The 21,637-nt window shown below is 28.3% G+C and overlaps 1 pseudogene; it reads left to right on the top strand.

Moving 5' to 3' along the window:
* Positions 1 to 8,518, top strand: LOC142330428 (UDP-glycosyltransferase UGT5-like; annotated as a pseudogene).
* The last annotated feature ends 13,119 nt before the right edge of the window (positions 8,519 to 21,637 follow it).

Raw genomic sequence — 21,637 nt, 5'->3', positions numbered from 1 at the left:
ATGGTGCTAGATCAGTTGCAACTATACGTAAAGTGGAGTAAACTAGACGATTATTTTAAGAAATCTAAGCTGAACTAAATGACAATTTTGTTTTAATATTCCTTATTGTATTTAGGCCTATATAAGTTCATTTTAAACAATTTTTTTTAATAATACTATACTGTTCTATATTATGATTTTTCTTTTGTACTCTGTTTTTCTTGTATTTTTTTACTTTGTTTCTACAATACTGTACTCTACGAAATCATATTTAATGTATTGGATATGATTTATATTCTGTTATTTTAAGCATGTTTAGCTAAATTGTCTAAAAATTCTGTGTCTTCTACCTGCAAAAAGGATTACAAATTTAGCCTACTAAATAAGTACACATACAGATACGACACTGTACAGTACTGTACTGTATACCTTTTTTGTGAAAACAGTTTTGATTTAGGCAAAAATTTTCAGGGATGAATTAACTGTGTAAATCAAGGGATCCTTGTATACCTTTTTAATTGTTAATGTCTACAATAGTAAAAATGTTATTTCTTTTAAAGCAAGATACTCAATTCAATTTCATTTCCTCTTTTTAAATATATAGAAAACATATAATATTAGAATACAGGAAATAGTAATACCTACAAAGTAAAAACTGCGTGCAGGTGAGTTACAAAAATTTACAGTTACAAAAATAAAATATAAAAGATGTACTCATAAAAATACAATAGCATAATAAAAAAATTAACGAATACATCAGAAAGTTAATACAGTATACTAGTAATAATTCACAGTAAACAAAAACTAATGAAAAAAAACTGTACTTTAAAAGAGCCTCTCAATGGATGCTATTCGATACAATCCATTTAATCATATCATTAATGATCTTTATGTTAAGACTAGCATATGTGAAATGATTAGGGATGAAATTTATTAATTTATTAGAAATATAGGTGAATTGACTTCTACAAACATTTAAATTATTACAACATACTTCAAAAGTAATTCTTGAAGGTTGTAGATCATATAATGTTTCACGAATGGTAAAAAACGTTTTGTTATTTATTTATGAATAATATATTAATATACAGCTTTTAACTGTTAGGAACTTGAATTCGTTAAATAAATCCCTGCTATGAAAAAGCCTAGGTCTACTCAAGAGCATTGTTGGTAAATATTTTTGGATTACAAAAATTTTATTCAGATGTATATTTGCTGCTCCACCCCACGCATTTATTCCATATTAAAGCACGAATTGGGTTCACATGCAAAATAAACAATTTTAGATATAGTCAGATTTCTTAATCTACTGACATAAAATTTATTAATTAAATATTTGAGCCTGTGACATGTGTAATTGATATGAGCATCCCAGCAAAGATGAGAGTGGACTAAAATGCCTAAATACTTAACTATAGTTTCTCTTTTTAATTTTAGACATTGGCAAGTTATATTAGAAGATTTATCACAATTAGATAGATGAATATTTATATTATCTAAATTTTCTGGTTGACCTCTACTATTTGGAGAAAATATCAAATATATACTTTTTTTAGCATCAAGTATGTGTTCATCTAATCAAGATTTCACAATAGTGAGACCTCATTCACTTAAATCTTTAACACTCTTCCATGAGTTTTCTGTAAAAATTAATGTTGTTTGCAAATGAGACTATATCTATATTTAATTTTAACAAATCAGGAATGTATATAAGAAATAATATGGGAGTTATTATAGTTCCTTGATGTAAGCCATAACTAGTTTTTTAATACTTGTTTTGTTGTCAAGTGTAAGAATTTGAGATTTTTTTAGTAGTAAATAATTACTACTAAAGATTTTTTTGTAGTTGGTAAATAATTAAGGGAACTGCCATGAATTCCCAATTTTTGCAAAAGTCTTAGATGCAGTATAATGTCGAAAGCATTGGTCAAATCTAAAAAGACCAACACAAGAAAAAATAATGAGACAGTATTTTGGAAATGTTAATAGAAATTTATGGGATCTAGAATCAAATAAAAGTCTACTGATTGTTGGTTGCGACTTATCTACAAGTTATCCTAAATCACTGCATCCTAATACAGTTTATGTTGGACCGATGCACATAAAAATTCCACCACCACCTTTACCAAAGGTTTGTGTTAATATTTATACAATAATTGTTACTACACCCTTCTGAAACAATATAGGGAGATTATATATATATATATACTACTAACATCTAAGTTTCAGCTTTGAAGCAGATCCAATTCACCATGAACATCCATCCTCCTCTATTCCCAATTAAACATTTTGATCCTCATAGTACTCATTTCCTTTCAGATCATGTAAAATTTTTATTCTTTTCCGGCCTCTCATTTTTTTAGTACTTTAATATTTTGTTCTTCAAAGAATTTTTCCATTTTTTTGACAGTATGGCATGGCACAAATTCTTGCTGGAACATTCTGTTGCCTAGTTGGAATTTTTTTAAAGTTGTACACAACTCTATCCTTTAGAATCTTGATATATCCATCACTTTTCTACATACCATCTAATGGAAGAAATAAACAAGGGTCATCAAATGAGAAACAACCCCAAAATATTATTTTCTGGAGATGTTGAACAGGATGTTATATATGAACCGGTGATGTATTTTCATCTAATGCATTTCTAACATACAGAACCCTTTGCCCTGAAACATAAAAATGAGATTCACTAGAAAATAATATTTTTCCAGACTTTTATGGTCCAGGTAACACGTACTTTGATCCTCAAGAGTACTTTTTTGTATATTGCTGATGTTAAAAGCTGCTTTTTAGCTGGCTGATGAGCTTTCCAACAAGCTGCAACATGTCTGTGTTTAACAGTTGTCACATACAGATGTGCTCTAATAGCTCATTCACTGTCTATAGTCCAACACCATACTCAGAAACTGTTTGTTGTTGTGTTATACTGGAATGCTCGGAAAGGGATATAATTTACAAACAATTTTGTTGATATGTTCATTATTACGTATTCAAGACATACAGGAATATGAAAATATGATTTGTAATAAAACATCTGATGTGGACACTACATGACTTCCTTGTACGCCTATTAAATTACATATATTTTTTATATATTTAGATTTTTTATTACATTTTTTTTTGTTATTGAATTATTATTTAATATAATTTTTTTACAATCACAGATTAATAATTATTAATAAATCAATATATTTAAATTAAAAAAAGTAAATGAAGTCAGATTCTCGCCAATATGCCTTCCCCTTTTAAGATTCAAATATTTCATTAATTAAAATTTTATTGGGTATAACTCTGGAACCAATAAAAATAAGTACCACTTATGATATATCATTGAAAGGCTCTCAATGAGGGCTTATTACTGCAGTTAAGAAAAAGCCCAAAATCCAAAAAATTGTATTTTGGGCTTTTTTTTGGACACTTTTGGTCCAGTTGATTGCAATCAAAAGGGAAGGTGCACAACTAGATGTTACAACAGCCCTAAATCCAAAATTTCAACATCCTATGGCTAATCGTTTTTGAGTTATGAATGTACATATGTATTTATGTGCATATATACGTTCATACAGACGTCATGCCGAAACTAGTCAAAATGGAATAAACTTTCACAAAATACAATTTATAACATGAAAATTGCTAAATAACTTAAGAATAATAATGTCACATTACATAGACACTTAAAAGATGAATATATTTTTGATTTGGTCAAGCAGTGTAGCCACAACATAGAAATGAATAAAAAATTCCTTATGTTCAGATTAATTGCCCACTACAGAATAGTGGCAGTGAAATTTTCTTGTGAGTTACAGTTACTTTTTATAAAATTTTCATTTAGTATTCAATTACACTGAATGAGATGTTGATCAGCTGTACATTTGAAATATTTACCTCTAATGTATTTACATAAGTATTGGAACCTTTCGATATTTTGTTATCTGTCAACACTATCAAATTGCTTTTTAATTACTGATGGCAGCATATTATATTTATTAGAAATGAAGATGAGCCTAGTAGTGGATTTTATATTATTCCGATAAAATATTCTTTTAGTAAACAAAATTTTAAACACAAATACATACTAAATATGCTTTGCCATTTGCATAAAAGTGATCACTTGGCACGATAAGGGAAGCTATGCCATTAGTGGTAGAGGGTTAAAATAACTGTAGTTAAAAAGAAAGTTTAAACACATATAAGTTAACTATATGAATTGCTATAAGATAACACTCTCACTTTTTATCTTTTAGTTTTTCCTGTAAAGGCATTTAAATTTTCTAATAATATTACCACTGATTAAAATTGTTAATCTAATGTTATAGTATGTGATTAAATACTCGCGTAGCTTCTTTAAAACAAAATAATAATAAAAAATATATACATTTATATTTTTTAGGATCTTCAGGAAATGATGGATAATGCTGAAGATGGTATTATATATTTTAGTCTCGGTAGCAACATGAAGAGCAAGTCAGTGCCTGAAGAGAAATGTGAAGCATTCATTAAAGCTTTTAAAAAATTTCCAAAACAACAGTGTTATGGAAGTGAGAAGCAGAGACAGATTTGCCTGAAAGACCCGACAATGTTATAACAAGAAAATGGTTACTACAACAATCAGTTTTAGGTAGGATGTGTGTGCAAATGTTGTATGTAATGAAATAAATATGTATATATTTTGTGAAATGAAATGTTGCTTCAATTGAAGCAATTATCTTTGTGATTATATTGTTTCTCACTTTCGTATCTAGTGATATTACATACAGTTTTCTTGTATTAATATGAAATGTGTTTAGAAATTTCTCAAAAAGTATGTTAGCTTTGAATTGTTCCATTCATTCAGTATATTGTTTATGTTAAAGTATGTTTTTTATATTATCCTTATTTTAATTTGTATTTATTTTATGTAGGAGTGAATCGACGAGAGTGGATATCCATTTATGTTAATAAGTATTCACATTGTTTTGTGTTGCTGACTTACATAATAAGACTATCATCAGTATACTGCTATTTTTATTGAGATGATCCATAATAAATTACAAAAATCTTCCAGTCACCAAATAAACAGACTTGATAACGCCTATAATGTGAAATAATTAATTTCTACGCTGAACTTGTTGTGTATTAATAGTAATCTGTGGCAATAACCAGAATAATGCAGTAATTTTCAAATGTATGAGAGGAGTCTCCAAAAACACAAATAACACTGATTTAGCTAGAGTTAGTTCAACCAATTTTTTGTAGTTTTAGCTTATAATTGAATTATAGTTCCGTTTGTTTACTATGTAAATTAAAATCATAATTTCAAATTGCCATTAGTTAACAGTAAATAATTATTTGCTTTTTATAGACCATACAGGAATGTATGTTATTCTATGTATACCAAAAGGAAACTTTTCTAGATTTTGCAGAAATGGATCAAGGAAAACTATGGATAAACCTGGTTCAGGTTTTATGTATTAACATAAGGAAATAATAATAGAGAATGTTATAGTTATATAAAATAATAATGATGCAACTACATGAATATAAAAATATATATAGTGATTAAAATTGACATAAAATAAAATAACAATTTTTAAGGCATAACTTGCTAAATAATTATGTACTACGTTTAAGTTCACTGTACATGAGTAACATGAGAAGATTCAGTATAGATATAAGTTATCAGTAAAGTAATACTACTTCTGCAAAAGTAAATCTTTTACTTTAACTTAAATAAATTAACTGGATGATCTTTCAGATCAATTTGTATTTTATTAATTTTAACATCAATCATTTACTTTCATCTCTCATTCACAACCCAGCCAGCCAGTCAGTCCAGTGGGATTTATTCATGAATTATAGTAATGAAGAATCTAAATCTGCCGTTCTACTAAAACCATCTGTTTGTTGCTGAAGAGTTCATTACAACTGTACCAGCCGGCCCTGGTCAGCTAATGTACCGTAATTATTCTTGTAATATGTTCTTGTTCTAATTCTATATTTAATCTTACCACTACAGGCTAGTTGTTCGATTAATGTGGCTTTTTTTATAAATATGAATTACTGTAGCACTGGATAAATGTCAAGCCTAAGTGGGATTCAAATCCAGTAGCTTCCAGATGAAAGGCTAAGAAAATTACTATCACAGAGTATTACCTCCACAGCACCACATTTTTCAACAAAGACATCTAAATCCATGTCAATAAGAAGAATTTATTAAAATTTAAATAGATTAAAAAGATTCATATTATAATTTAAATAATATTCATTTGGAAATGATATATGCCAATTAAATACACACAATGGCACAGTTTACAAAGAATAAGATGTCTGTTAAAACATAAACTCTTTCTGCATTACTTCATTATTAAACTAATAGTTAAGTCATAATCAATTAGAATTTATGATAACTGTTAGTTAATTAAATAACATACTGAAAAAAATATTTTAAATACAAGCATTTCAGACGTAAACAGCCTATCCAAAGATGAAGGTTTTTATAAGTCAGGTTGGTCTTCAGAGTTTTCAAGAAGCAGTTTATTATGGTGTTCCAATACTTGGTGACCAAGATTTCAATGCTAAAACTTTATTAAATGCTGGTGCTGGATTAAAGGTTGAATTTCAGGATATAAATTATGAAGTTGTGTATGAAAACCTAAAACAGCTTCTCCCAAATACAAAGTCAATATTCTCTTAGGTTGAATACAAAAATTATTAAACTCTTTTAGATGTAAGTCAAGATATTTTCTGAAATCCTTAAGCCCAACAATGGAGGTTTGATAGACACCAGATAGGAAACAATGTCCCTGTATAGATCAGTAGGAAAAACTGACCCCCCCCCCCAAAAGTAGATAAATTTGAAAAATACACATCTCAAAGTTTGGTTCCTACAATCCTATTCCAGCTCATATCCAGTGGGAATTTTGCCAAAAACAATAGAAAAGAATTAAGAACTCAGAAAAGAAGAATGAATATGAAAAAGAAATTCAACTACTGAAGACAAATGTAAAATAAAAGTACTAAATCTCCAAAAATAAATAATTGTTAAAATTGATTGATGAGACTGTTCTTTTATCAATAGAAACGAAAAATTAATAAAAAAAAATTCTGAATGATTGGTTTAATTACTAGAAAAGAAATTAAACTTGAAAATAAACTTAGGCAAAGTTTATGAACTGTGGCATAAATTGAGATAATGGAAAATTAAATAATAAGATAAAGTAACATAACATACATAGAATTTGTTTATCTAATGTCTGTATAATCATTAAAAATAATGTTTCTTAAGTAATTTTTTTGTATTTATTAATTCAATAAAGTTATTTTTACAAAAATTATACCTTACAACTAGTGATGTATAAAAAAGAAAAAAAACACACACACACACACACACAGTGCGTGGTGTGTGTGTGTGTGGTGAGAGAGAGAGAGAGATTGAGAGAGAGAGAGAGAGAGAGAGAGAGAGTGTGTGTGTGAGAATGTTTCTTTTAATTATTGTTTGTCTTTTTAAAATTAGTTTAATTTTTGTTTTGAATTTGTGTTTCATGTTGGATTAAATATTTTGTAAGTAGAAACTTAGTTAATAAAAACCCTGAACCTGTCGTAGGCCGTTTGGTTAACCTTCTAACTGTTATGTCCGTGTTTTTATGGATATGTGGTACTTCTTAAAATATGAATTCAAAATTTTAATTTTATGTCGATCCATATTCCTACATAATAAATATACGAACATATTCTACATTTAACACTGTTTTTTGGAAAGGGCAAGAACTACCTGAACAGTTTTAATGACAACATTCTTATTTAGAAATAATTCTACAGCTCTGTTTGCAGATCATCTTACTGTAGCTATTTTTTCACATTAATTTATTTGAAATTTATGTTTGAATTTGAAATTTTAGTTAGAATTATGTTGACCTCTGCCAAGATAAAAATTATTAAAAATATTTTTAAAAAACACACAAATAATTTAATTCAGAGAAATACATATTAGTCAACATTTACATACCAGTTAAAACTTTAAGAAAAGGGGTGTTATAGTAATTATTTTTAGGAGGACAATTGCCTTCACTGACTACTCATTGGGTATACTTCGTTTCAACAGTTAACACACAATATAAACCAGTAAAATATTAATTCAAAACCAAGGTATATGTTAATCAACACTTAGACATTGTAAATACCCAAGTACACTGTAAATGGGTTGAATGTGTACAGATTTATTTTTTATTAAAATTTATTAATGTTACTGCATTTAACAAAATATGTTTAAGGCAGTCTAATTTTTTCTTATTCCAGTTATAAGAAAAATATGATGCGATTATCATTAATAACTGAAGATAAACCAATGTCAGCTGTGGATACTGCAGTCTGGTGGGTGGAATATGTACCAAAACATAAAGGTGCTTCACATCTGAAGCCGGCTGCATTAGACTTAACTTGGTACCAGTACTACATGGTGACTATTTTTGTTATCTTAGTGTTCATCATTGATGACTTTATTGTCAGTTTATTATGTTTCAATTATTGTGATTCGGAGTTTATTTTCAAGAAAAATTAACACTAAGAAAATTAAGAAACTAAAATGAAGAGATTTCTTTCAAAAGATTGCAATGTAAGTGGAAATATTTATCAAAAATTTATTGCTTATCTCATCAATGACAGGAGACGAGTTATTTTTAAGAGATTTAATAAAGTTTAAAATTTCTGTTAATTTCATTGGAGATAGAAAAAAAGGGTATGGAAAATTTCTTTCCATAACAGGGTATGGATTAGTGGAGGGTGCTGGATTATTAAGATTTTCATTTCTTAATTTTTCTGCGTATCTTTTACCTACGTGTGCAAAATGGGTGTTTAAAATATTGGGATCTATAGTAGGTTTTGATTTTCATTTACTTCCAGTTCATTGCATCTTTTCATGATTGCTTTATAACCGGTACCCACCTTGTCCTTTTGATCGTTCAAACATAATAATTTTCATTGTCTGCGCTTTTTATGCTTTTCTATAAGTCCTCTTCTGGAAAGAATCACTTTGTTGTTCCTTCTAGATTCTTCCTTTTTTATTTTCTCTCTCTTATTTCTGGAAGCTTCTCTAACTGTTAAAATATTTAAAAGTATTTGGTATCCATATTACAAATGTCATGATATCATGTACCTAATATACTTGGTACATCATTTGTTGCTTAAAATTCTATTTTTTCGTATTTTTGAAAAATTATCTTTTTAAAAGATTGCAAAAGATAACTTTCCTGGTTTTTCACTTGACAGATTTTTATTTCAAATCAATAGGTTTTAAAATATTAATGACCTAATTATGCAGTAACTCTATAAATGCAAATGTTAGTAAAAAAAAATTTGGGTTTAATTTAATCTCTGTGATCCAGGATGGTTTTATCTTAAAAATCATGGACAAAATTAAAAAGTGGAGAGGTAGTTTTCAATATTTTTAATTTCTGGCTTCATATAGTAGTTGTAGAAGATTGAGGTTTAATACGATGAAAATACTTTATAAAGTTATTCAGATTTCCAAAGTTTTAAGTCAGTCTGGAGATATTTCTGAACAGTTTTTGCCTCATACCTCAAATAAACTTATAAAAAAGTTTTGAAAAAATTTATACTATAGGAAGATGAAACAAAAAACATTTTAATTTTAAGAGGTGGGGGTTGATCTTTTGAAAATTGTTTTCATTATTTATACATTATAGAAAACAAATTTTTTTTATAAGTATATTTTCTATATCTATAATGAACAATATTTAAAAAATTAAATAGATAAAAAATACTGTTCAAACTTGTAAAGGAAAAACAAACCAATAAAAAGATTTAACACAATATTTTAAAAATGTGATTTTTATTTTATGTATTTTAATTCTATCAATTATATTTCAAATACAGAATGGTTATATTTGTATGTATGTTTTGTTTATTATTATTATATTTCATGTCCACATCGGATCACTTTAGTTAGTCCATTGTCCAAATCTCTTTGACGGGACTGTTTGGGCCTTATGGTCCCCCCAGTCCTTTATCATAGGTGCCGATCTTTGTAGTGTCCTTTTCTAGTGCTGAAAATGTTTGAGTTATTATTTTTTTCTTGTGAGTGTAAAGCAAGTGCTTTTGTTCTTGATTTTCTTATTTAATTTTATCTTATAAAAATAAAATAACCACAGATATTCTGTGGTGTCTTCTGGTGTAATGCCGATTTCCTTCAGATACTCATTTCTCTGATCCATCTGCATCCTGCCTTAGTGTTTTTCGAGTTGAGATTATACTGTACAAACTGTTTCAGAAGTCTTGATTCTTGCATCCTTGTGATATCTCTAAAGAATCCTAGTCTCCTCTTATGGGTGATGGTTTCTAACTCTTTGTACACAACTTTGTTGGGCACAATCCATTACTGCCTGTCTTTCTGGTATTTTTATTAATGCAGGTTGTTTCAATTCTTCTTCCAATTTTCTGGAGTTTTTCTGTCTGTTTGTCCGATTGTTTGTTCAGGTGGATGAGTGTTTCTGCTGCATAAGTGACTTCTGGTTTTATAAGTGTATTTCAGTGTCGTATTTTTGCATTTATTGATAGGCATTTTTTATTGTAGCTGTACCAGGTTAATCTCTGAGCTTTAGCTAGCTTGGTTCTTCTTATTTAGATTGAGGTTTTTTCGTTTGTTATTATTTCTCCTTGATATTTAAACTAGGTTACTATTTTGATTTTATTACCGTTTATGTTTACTTCTTTTAATTGTGTTTGTTTTTGGGGCATAATTTCTGTCTTTATGAATGATATTTTGAGACCAATTTTATTTGCAATGTTTTGATAGTCTAATATCTATGATTTAGTTTTGTTGATGTCTATTGCTGGCAGTGCAAAGTCGTCAGGGAAACCAAGATAATTAGTTTTGATTTTTTAGCCTATTTTTACTTTGTGGGACAGCATTTTTTGAGCCATTTCCTCATTACCACTTCTGGAGCACGGTTGAATAATAGCAATGATAGCCCATCGCATTGGCTTTGATCTCAAATGGTTTCGAGAGCTCGGCTCTGAATTTTACCTTCAACTTTGTTTGTGAGGGTCAGTTTTGTCATGTTTATTAATTTGTTATGTGTTATTGGTATGAATAATTTGTTATGTGTTATTGGTATGAATAATTTGCTATGTTTATTAATTTGCTATGTTCGAGGTGTCTTAGAATTTTTAGTAGGGATTCTCTGTGGATGCAGTTATAAGCTTTCTTGCAATCTACAAATGCCATCACCATGTCTGTTTCTTTTCCTATTGTAATCCATTATTAGCTTGAAACTCATGATCTGCTCTGGATAGCTTTTCCAGAGTTTGAAACCTCGCTGGTATTCTCCTAGTTCTTTCTTGAGTTGTGAACCGATCCTGTTGAGGATGATTCCTGAAAGAATTTTGTATGTTGTGTCTAGGAATGAGATTCTGCTATAATTGTTAGGGTCTGTTTGTCCCCTTTTTTTTTTAACAGATGAATGAGGGCTATCATACACTGTTCTGGTAATTCTTTTTTGATCCAGATGTTGATAAGCTACGGACAAATTTTGCTGATCTTCCTGCATGTTTTCAGATCTCTACAAAAGTCTGATCTTCTCCCGTTGCTTTGTAATTTTTCATCTCGCCCAGTGCTTGGTAGACTTTTTAATTGTGGGAGGAGGTGGAAAACATTAAAAACTTTTAATGTTTTCTGGTGGTGTTATTGGGGTGTTAGTGTTGAAGTTTAGGTGTTCAGTCGGTTCTTTGCAATTTAGATGTTTGTTGAAATATTTAGCTAGGATTTCCGTGTTGTCTTTATTGTTATGGGTCAGTTTACTGCTTCATTTTTTATTAGCATGGTTGTGGTTCGCATTTTTTGAGCCAATTTTTGAAGGTTTTGTAATAGTCTCTTAACTGAGAGATACTTCTATTCACTAAATTGTATCTTTATGGTGTTGTCTTTTTATTATCCTTGGTTCAGGTGTAAGTTTATGAATGTTTTGTTTAAATAACAGTAAAATTTTTTCTTTGTTATACTGAATATTTGGAATATAAGCAGAATATTGTTCTGCACACACACACACACACACACACACACACACACACACACACACACACACACACACACACACACACACACACACACACACACACACACACACACACACATACACACACACACACACACACAAATATGAGATTTCTAGATTTTTTAAAAGTCAACCTTAAAATTGATGAAGAAAGGTAAAATAAATTGCACCTGCCTCTGGTTACTTGGCTAAAAAAAGAAATAAAAAAAATTCTTTAAATGTGAAACGAAGTACTGTCACCTCCTACTGGTGTTTGTCATGTAACGCTAAGAACCGGTCAAAATACGTTTTTACCTGTATGAAGGACGGATAACCAGCTATAACTACTACTTTTAAAATAAGGCTGTTATTATCAAACCCGCATTCTTCAGATCATTCAAAATTTCGGCTCCTGTTGCTCTGAAGAAATTACAATACACTGATTAGTTTTAATTGAAAACTATAAATGAAAAACAAATGTTTGCTAGTATTGAATATTAAAAACTTGATATCAAAATTATATTAAAGAATTAATATTTAAATTGGCCAGGCATGGCACTTTTTCATACGCTACCAAATTTCACCGAGCTAATGTCCATAGATGTTAATGCCCACTCTTTCATTAGAAATTAAACTATTACAATTAAATCAGTTTTAATAAAATTAACACAAATATTTTAACTATTTATTTTTTATATAACAATACTGCATTATATTATTTCTTTTACTTATCCCAAGGGGTTTATACATAATAAGGTAATAATCATTTCTTAAATCTATTTTCCATGACATTTTTAAAATTATACATAAATGAATTATGTATATTTGAATGTTAAAATACCATCAAAATTTAACTGCAATGTTTTTTTCTTATTTATGCTTGTTCAATAAAGTAAGTCACTGCTGTCTGTATTAATTAATATGTACAAATAGAGCAATAAAAAACGTTTTTTATCTTTTTTAAGTATAGATTCATGTTTCATCACCAAATGTTATCCCAATAATTCTTATGGTGATTATGGCACGTACAAACAAACCGAGCTGTGTCAGTATGTTTTGAGTTACAACTTTGCCTTTTTTTTTTTCGTGTGGCATCTTCTTTAAGGAGTAGAGTGGATTTTTCAGTGCTTAGTGTTTACTTTTAATTTTTTAGATTTTTCTTTCAGTCGTAAATCTACTGGAGTTTTGTTGTATGTAATCTTCACATGAATAACTAATAACAGATTTCTAGATTTTGCAAAATTCGACCTAAAAAGGGACAAAGAAAGGTAAAAAATAATTGCACCTGCCTCTTTTTGTTTGGCTAAAAAAACATACAACAAACTTTCAAATGTGAAACAAAGTACTGTCACCTCCTAATTGTGCAACGCTAAAAACCGATCAAAATACATTTTTACCCGTACGAAGGACGGATAACCAGCTATAACTACTATTTTTAAGATAAGGCCGACTATTTTGAAATCCGCATTCTTCATATCACTCACAAGTTTTGGGTCCTGTTGCTCTGAAGAAATTACAATGCACTGATTAGTTTTATTGAAAACTTTAAATGAAAAATAGATATATTTATAAATGCTGAAAAGGGAAAATATTACAGCAACATGTAATAATAAACATATAACAAATGTTTGCTAGTACTGAACACTCAAAAATGATATCAAAGTTATATAAACGAATTAATATTTACATATTTAATTTTTAAATATGTAGTTTAAAAAATTAAACTATTACAATTAAATCAATTTTAATAAAATTAACACTAATATTTTAACTATTTATTTTTTATATAACAATACTATATTATATTATTTATTTTACGTATCCAAAGGTGTTCATATATAATAAGGTAATTTTCTTAAATAAATTTTCAATGACATTTTTCTTAAATTTCTTAAAACTAATTTTTGTAAATTTTTTTTAAAATGATAATTATATACATGTGTATAATAAAATATAATAGACATGCGCTATGAATGTTAAAATACCATCAAAACTTAACTGCAATGTTTCTTTCTTATTAATGCTTGTTCAATAAAGTAAATACTTTACAATAAAGAAAAGAATTGTTTCTTTTTTGGGAAAAGAGCAGCCAGTGATCATAGCAGTCAACGTCCGTAAAACCGGAAAATAAACAAAGTTATTTAATTACCATTTTGTAATATTTTACCATTCCTTTTAATTATTTTCATGATCATGATACCTTTTGTTTTTTTTTTTAAATTTGGCAAATTATTCCCCGTTAAATATGCATACAGAATATATGTATGAAATAGAGAAAATCCAAATTAATGGAATCATACATATATATTATAATTAAAATTTTTCTATTTAACATAAAAAATAATTCTGAAAAACAACTTTAAACATCTGAAGAAAAATTTGTGGACTAAAATAAAGGAAATTTAAAAAAAAATCTATTTCTTTTGATACTTGTGTGTGTATACAAGTATAATTCAAAAAATAAAATTTTTCGTAAATTTATAAAGATAAAATTGGATTATTTTAGATCCAAATTAAAAAATTATTATACACTTCCATCCACAGTGTTTATTTCCAGTTTATTTTAAATGTTTCTCATCTCTTCTACTTTCAAAATTTTATACTAAATATGAATGTTTATTTAAATAAATGAATTTATTTTTAGTTATTCAAGTAGGCAAGTTTTAGAATATTTAAAACAAATTGCTAGCGGGGAAAGATATAAATGGGTTAATTAAATGAAAGAACTGGCACTAGAACGAGAATCTTGTGTTATACGTTGCCTTGGTAATAGAAAAAGTATATTATGTTAAATCATTTGTTTATATAAAAGATACTTTTCTTTTTCTTTACGTTTTCTATTTTATTTATAATTTATCATTTTTATATTTATAATTTTATAATCATACATTTTATTTAAATATATATTAATTTATTATTATTAAATGATAGATAATTGTATTATATTTATTATTTTTTTTCACTTTGTTCTTGAAAAAAAATTAAGGATATATAATACCGGTTTTCTTTTTTTTTTAATATTTTTTCCACATTTTAATTATTATCAGTAAAAACTTGTAATATCTCTTTTTATGAGCTAATTTATTTATACGATCAAAACATGTTTAAAAATGAAAGTTTTTCCACAAGTCTTTAAAAGTATTTAATCCATTTTCGCTAAAACTGAGTTTTATTTAATCTTGACTTTTGATTCCATTTTATAGGCTATTATATAAATAAAAAATGTAGCTGGCATCGCCGGCTTATTTGAATATCGTTTGTGGTAAAATATTTTATTAATATATAATTTAATTTCAATAAAATTTCCAGAATTATTTCTTATAATTTGATATTTTTCCGGTTATTCTACATTATTTATTGTTAGTAATTATTGATTTCAGTAATAGTTGTAGTGATTTGCGAATTGGCTTATATATCAGGCGGTCTGGGTTTGATACCCAGTAAGTATATATATGGGAAATGTTTTTGGTAAAATTTTGTAGTCGTTATCTCCATGGGTAGCGGGGTGAAACAATTTAATTTTGTAAACATAACCCTACTCTGTTATCTTAATTAACATTTTATTATAGAAAATTCTACATTTAAAAATTTCTACATTTAATTAAAATGAGTGTTTTCTCCTAAATATCCTATATTTTTAGTAAACAGTCACATTTATATGTGGTGATTGAATAAACTGTGGTTTTATGTAATTATATATTATGAACTAATTTCTTACATATATATCACAAAGTTCATTAGACAGATTCATAGGGTTGCAAGATGCAACAGGATATAAAAATGTTACAGATAATATACACTTTTTTTAAGTTCTAGAATATACACAAACACTTAAAATTTGTTTCTTGACATTTCCTCAAATAGAAAATTAAGATATATACAAAACAAAATAACACCTTTCACCACAAAAAAAAATACACAACTTTCAAATATATATATATAAATATTACAAATTATCTGATTACCAATTAATTTTTTGGAAATTTATCTCTTCATTATTGATAGCAAGAAATACAATTTTCTTCACACAAAAGAGAGAATACAACTGTAATAGAATTCATATATTTTATATTTTTACTTTTAATAATAATTTTTAAGAAACCAACATTTTTTACACACAATCTTTTTTCTCCAGTTAACGATAAACTATGCAAATAAATTTTTTTAAATTACAACCAAGACTAAGTTTTATATGCAGTGCTCTTTCGAATGGATCTTTGTTAAATATTATACATCTAAATGAAAAAGTAAATAAATAAAACTTTTATATAAATATTATCTGAATAATATAATAATTATAATCTCAGAAGTGTTTCATCTATATTCATAATTAAAAAATAATTTTACACCTATACCCACCAGAACTGCAAATTAATAACAGTAATTGATAATTATCAGTACAGATGTTAACCAATAGGAAAATGAATTGATTTGCACACATATGCACATTTTCTAACATTTTTTACTAAAACAGATTTTCTTAACCAAGATCCTGGTCCCCTTCTGTGTTGTTTGTACTAAATAAAGTTGTCAAAATAATACGGTATAAACAATTATTTATGTAAACCATATAATGAATCGCACCAGTAGGCACTTACTGATTAAAACTAAGTAACTTTTTCAAAATAAATATTTTGTAAATTATGTTGAATAAGTAGTATAAAAACTTTTAAGTGTGTGATTAAGTAACTTTTTTGTGTGTGATGAAGAAATTGTTGAATACATAATAAATAATAATTCTGATTAAAAAGAGAAAGAGAATGGTGAAGATAATAGGTTAATGAGGTCTCTTCTATGCTGCTTGTTGATTGATAAGAAAGGAATATAAGGTTGATAAATGAATAAACTGCTTATTGTAATCTGTACTTATTACATTACATAAACCATATCAGGATTGAGCAGATGTGATGGATAACAATACACACAAAAACACCAGCCCACTTACTTGGAACAAAGATTGTTTCTTTATCAAGGAAGTGGCAGTAAAACAAAGTTACAGATTTTTTAAATAGATTTTTATAAAGCAAATGTTACAACATTTTATTTGTAATATTTATTTTATAAAAACTGTTTTATAATGAATTTAGTAAGCAGTTTTATTATAGTAGTTCAAAAATTAACTAGTATGTATGTTGTAAACAACAGTTTTAAAAGTTGTTTGGTTTTATAAGAATTTATTACGGTACAAGACAAATCTATTTTATTAAAGGTTTCAAACATCTGAACTGACAAGTACCTAATTTTTCATTTGAAGGAAATTTGAAAAATTAGTTCCAGTAATTCTTTAGTCACCTACTGATATCTTTAGAAAACTAATGTCATTTTTTTCCATTTAAGAATTACAACATTGTGAAAAAATATTTGCAGACATCAATCTCATTCTTGGTGTAATCAGATAAAGGATACTTAAATTTTAAATAATATGCCTTTAATACAGAGTGATTCAAAGAAACGGTAAATTTTAAAGATTAAATAACGTTAATGAAAACTTTTTTTAGAAAATGAATTTTATTTCATGTAATTGTACAAATGATGCCATTTTAGGATACATACAGTTTAGTTTATTTTTTAAAGATGACATCCTCCAGCTGACCTCCTCTTCTACGTAAACCCTCACGAAGTCTCTTCGTTAAATTGTTCATGGTTTGACATAACATCTCAACTGGAATTTACACAATTGCTTCTCGGATCTTTGCCTTCAGTTCTTCCGTTGTAGCAGGTCTACTGTGGAACACTTTGCTTTTAAGGTGACCCCACGAAAAGTAATCACAAGCTGAGAAATCAGGCGATCTGGGAGGCCATCTTATGTCACCATTTCGTGAAATGACACGTTGTCCAAACAATCGGCGTACAGCTGCCATCGATATTCGTGCAGTATGTGACGTTGCTCCGTCTTGTTGAAACCAGGCTGTGTTAAGAATTGGTGGAAATCTCTTTTGTTGTTCCACACCACAACAAAGGTTTCAAGCATGGCTACATAACGAGCCAACGTCACTGTAATCGCAAGACCGTTGTCATCCTCAAAAAAATAAGGGCCTATAACACCGTAAGATGACATAACACACCACACGGTCACTTTCTGGCTGTGCAACGGACGCTGGTGTAGCTGCGTAGGATTTTCTTGTGCCCAATATCTGAAATTTTGCTTGTTAACAAATCCACTGAGGTGGAAATGCGCTTCGTCTGACATCCATAGTTCGTGAACAAACGCTTCGTTATCATTTATCTTCTGAAGCATTACATTACAGAATTGTGCTCGCACAACTGCATCGTTCGGTTTCAGTTCCTGGACGATCTGCAACTTGTATGGATGGTATTGCAAGTCCTTCACTAACATTATTCGAACACTTGAACTATGCAATTGTAAAGATGCTGAGAGACGACGGATTGACCTATGTAGACTTCATGTGACAGCATCTTGTAAAGCTTGATCATTTATTCGATTAGATTGCTAAAATCTAGCCTAATTATAAACACTTAAGACTTATAATGAAGTTGTAGATTGCCGTTACATCTAAATATTAGATGATTTTTTTTTCAATTTCTGCCAACATTATTAACTTATTTTCAAAACAACTTGTCAATCTAAAGTAGCACAATCTAAAATTGTTATATTTATAATAATTTAAAACAAAATGTTACATGGTGATTTGAATACTTCTAATTGCTATGAAATCAATAACTGGTGCAGCAATCAGAATACTTGTTTGAATAAAATACTCCTGAGATTGGTTGCTAACTGGGGCATGGAAATTTACATGATAAAATCGACAATTTTTAAAGAGACAATGACTAAAAAGTAATTTATAAATTTTCAAGTAATATTTATTTTTATAACAATTTATATTAACATGATAAAAGCAAATTAATGTGTGTTTAGCAAATTGCAAAGTAGGAAAAGAAAATTAATTTATTCACTTTCTGAAAAATGTTAGATGGAAAAAAATAATTTTAATAAATAAAAAAAAGTTAAAAAATAAAATAAATGGGTCTTTTTATATATTTATATTGTCTTCAATAAATAGTTTAGCAATGAACAAAAAAATCACAGGATTCATACACTCCCATAAATACTATTGTATTCTATATTTGGATATTACTGCTACTTACAAACATCATTATTATCCATAATATTAAATTATATAAATTAGCATAATATGGCAATAGACTTAAAATAGTTTAATTGGCAACAGTGGTATGGTTTTACCAAGAAATGCCCAATCATGTAATACATTCTCTACAACAAACTCTCAATAAAGTATTTTGTATAATTTTAAAGTAAATTACTTTTCTTTAATCTCTTACACAGTTTCTACCTCTTTAAAAACGTACAGTTTCTACCACTGATTCAATTTCAAGTGAAATGCTCATTTCAGCAGAATTTCACTGAAAAATACTTATTTTTATGGTTAAAAGTACATAATAAAATCAAAAACAAACAAGACGCAAACAAAAATACAAATAGGTGATATAAATAGTACTAACTAATAACACTATAATGAAAACAAAACATTTCTGTATATCAACCCAGAAGTTGTTTTTGTGGAATTCCTGCATTTTTCACTACCAAAAGAAAAAATTAATAAATAAATATGTTATATTGAGCATCATACTACAGAGTATTAAGAAAAATAATTCACACTTTAAAACAACTGCATATTTATATTAAATAATAATTATAATTTATATTAACTAAGAATAGACAACCATTTACTGACTTAGTCACATTAAAATGAGATGAAATTGAGAGTGAGTTACCAGATAGAAGAGATAGCAATGGATTGAGTGTTTTAGATAAATGGGATATTCCAATGATTTTCCTGGGTTTTTCTAAATTTACGTATATTCCAGTTCAAGAACTATGAAATAATAATTGTAGTAACCCAATTCAGTTTTTTAATTGTTTCTTTATAACAATTTACTACAGGAAATATCTACAGAAATTAACAGCAGGTATACTGCTACAAAAATTTCTAGTATAACACCACTTCCAGAATGGTCTCTCTGGAGAACTTAGAAAGATTTTACTCTACTTGAATTTAAGGCTTTTCTTAGTTATTTTAAACACGGATATACATCCTAAGTCTGATTTGCAAGATTATTTTTCTGAAAAATGGTTAGACTATCAATCATTCTTCAGAGATGTATTTAGTAAAGATAGATTCTTTCAAATTTTCTGTATTTAAATGGAAAATATTATGTTCTTGGTAAAGCAATCAGTATTGATAAATCAACAGTTGGCTTCAAAGGTCAGTTCATCTCTAAGATGTATAATCCAAAGAACCCCACAAAATGGGGCATACGAGTGTATATTTTAGCTGAATCAACCACTGTTTATATAAGTGTCTTTAAACCTTATTATGGTTCTCAAACCAAACATTCTTTGATCACGCCAGATCTTCCCTTCAGTCCCGAATTGTTTTACTTTTGGTTAGTAAGTTACTAGACAGTAGAAATGATCAAGGTTTCCACATTTACACTGACAAATCTATTCAAGTTATACCCTTAAGTTTAGAACTAAATCTAAACCTCGGACTTCACACAACAGGAACCATAATGTTAAACAGAAAACGACATCTAAAAGATCTTAATAAAATAAAATTAAAAAAGAGGAATCAAAAGCATATATAAATGAAGACAGCTGGACTATGATGATAGTCCTGCTGTCATCCTATGATGAAAAAAAATAATAGTGTTGCCATGATTAATTATTATTACTTATTACGACAATAATAATTAGACTTTTGAAAGGAAAATTAAAGGTAGTGTTATAAAACTAGTAGTTAATAAATAATTATAATGAATTTATGGGAGGAGTTGATCTGGCTGATCAGTACAATGCTGCTTATATATGGTGAGCAACATAAAACCAAATCCATAATGAAAGTGCTACCCAACACTATTTATGAAAGACTCTCGCACAACTAACGCGACTAGTAGATGTATATGTTACTACTGATTGTTGCTGCCATTTGTCAGGTGGTTACGTGTCAGTGTAGTATACATTTTGTTGCAGTGCAGTATTGTGAGTGCAGTTGTATTTGTGAAAAATGCCTTATTCAATCCAGAAGAGGATAGCTATAGTTGAGGCCCATATTTGTTCTGGATCATTTGAAGAATCACATCAAATATGCATAGAAAAATTTCTGAATGCCTGTATTCCACCGAATAGTAACTACACGATTTAGTTAAAAAATGGCATACAACAGGTTCAGTTTTAAATTCAAAACAAAATAGGCAATCTTCTGTTAGGACTCCACACAGCATTGCTGAAATTGAAAAGAGAATAGTCCAGAGCTAGTCCAAAAGAGTCCAAAAGAGCTAGTCCAAAAAACGTCATACGCAAGTTATCCCAACAATCTGGTGTTAAGTACATATCTTGTCATAAAATTCTTCATGAATTAGAATTAAAACCATACTGTGTTACAACTGAAGGAGATAGACAAACTGAAACGACTTGATTATTGCAATTGGCTTCTTGAAAACGTTGTTGGTGGACAGATAGAGTTGTCTACTTGCGATTGTATCCTTTGAGGCTACTTAAAGGAAAGAGTTTATGCATCTAATCTCCACAATATTGATCAACTGAAGGTGAACATTCAACGAGAAATCAACACAAGTGACAACAA

Source organism: Lycorma delicatula, chromosome 9 (assembly GCF_047948215.1).
Source record: "Lycorma delicatula isolate Av1 chromosome 9, ASM4794821v1, whole genome shotgun sequence".
In the NCBI taxonomy this organism is placed as follows: domain Eukaryota; kingdom Metazoa; phylum Arthropoda; class Insecta; order Hemiptera; family Fulgoridae; genus Lycorma; species Lycorma delicatula.
This window is presented reverse-complemented; position numbering and strand designations above follow the sequence as displayed.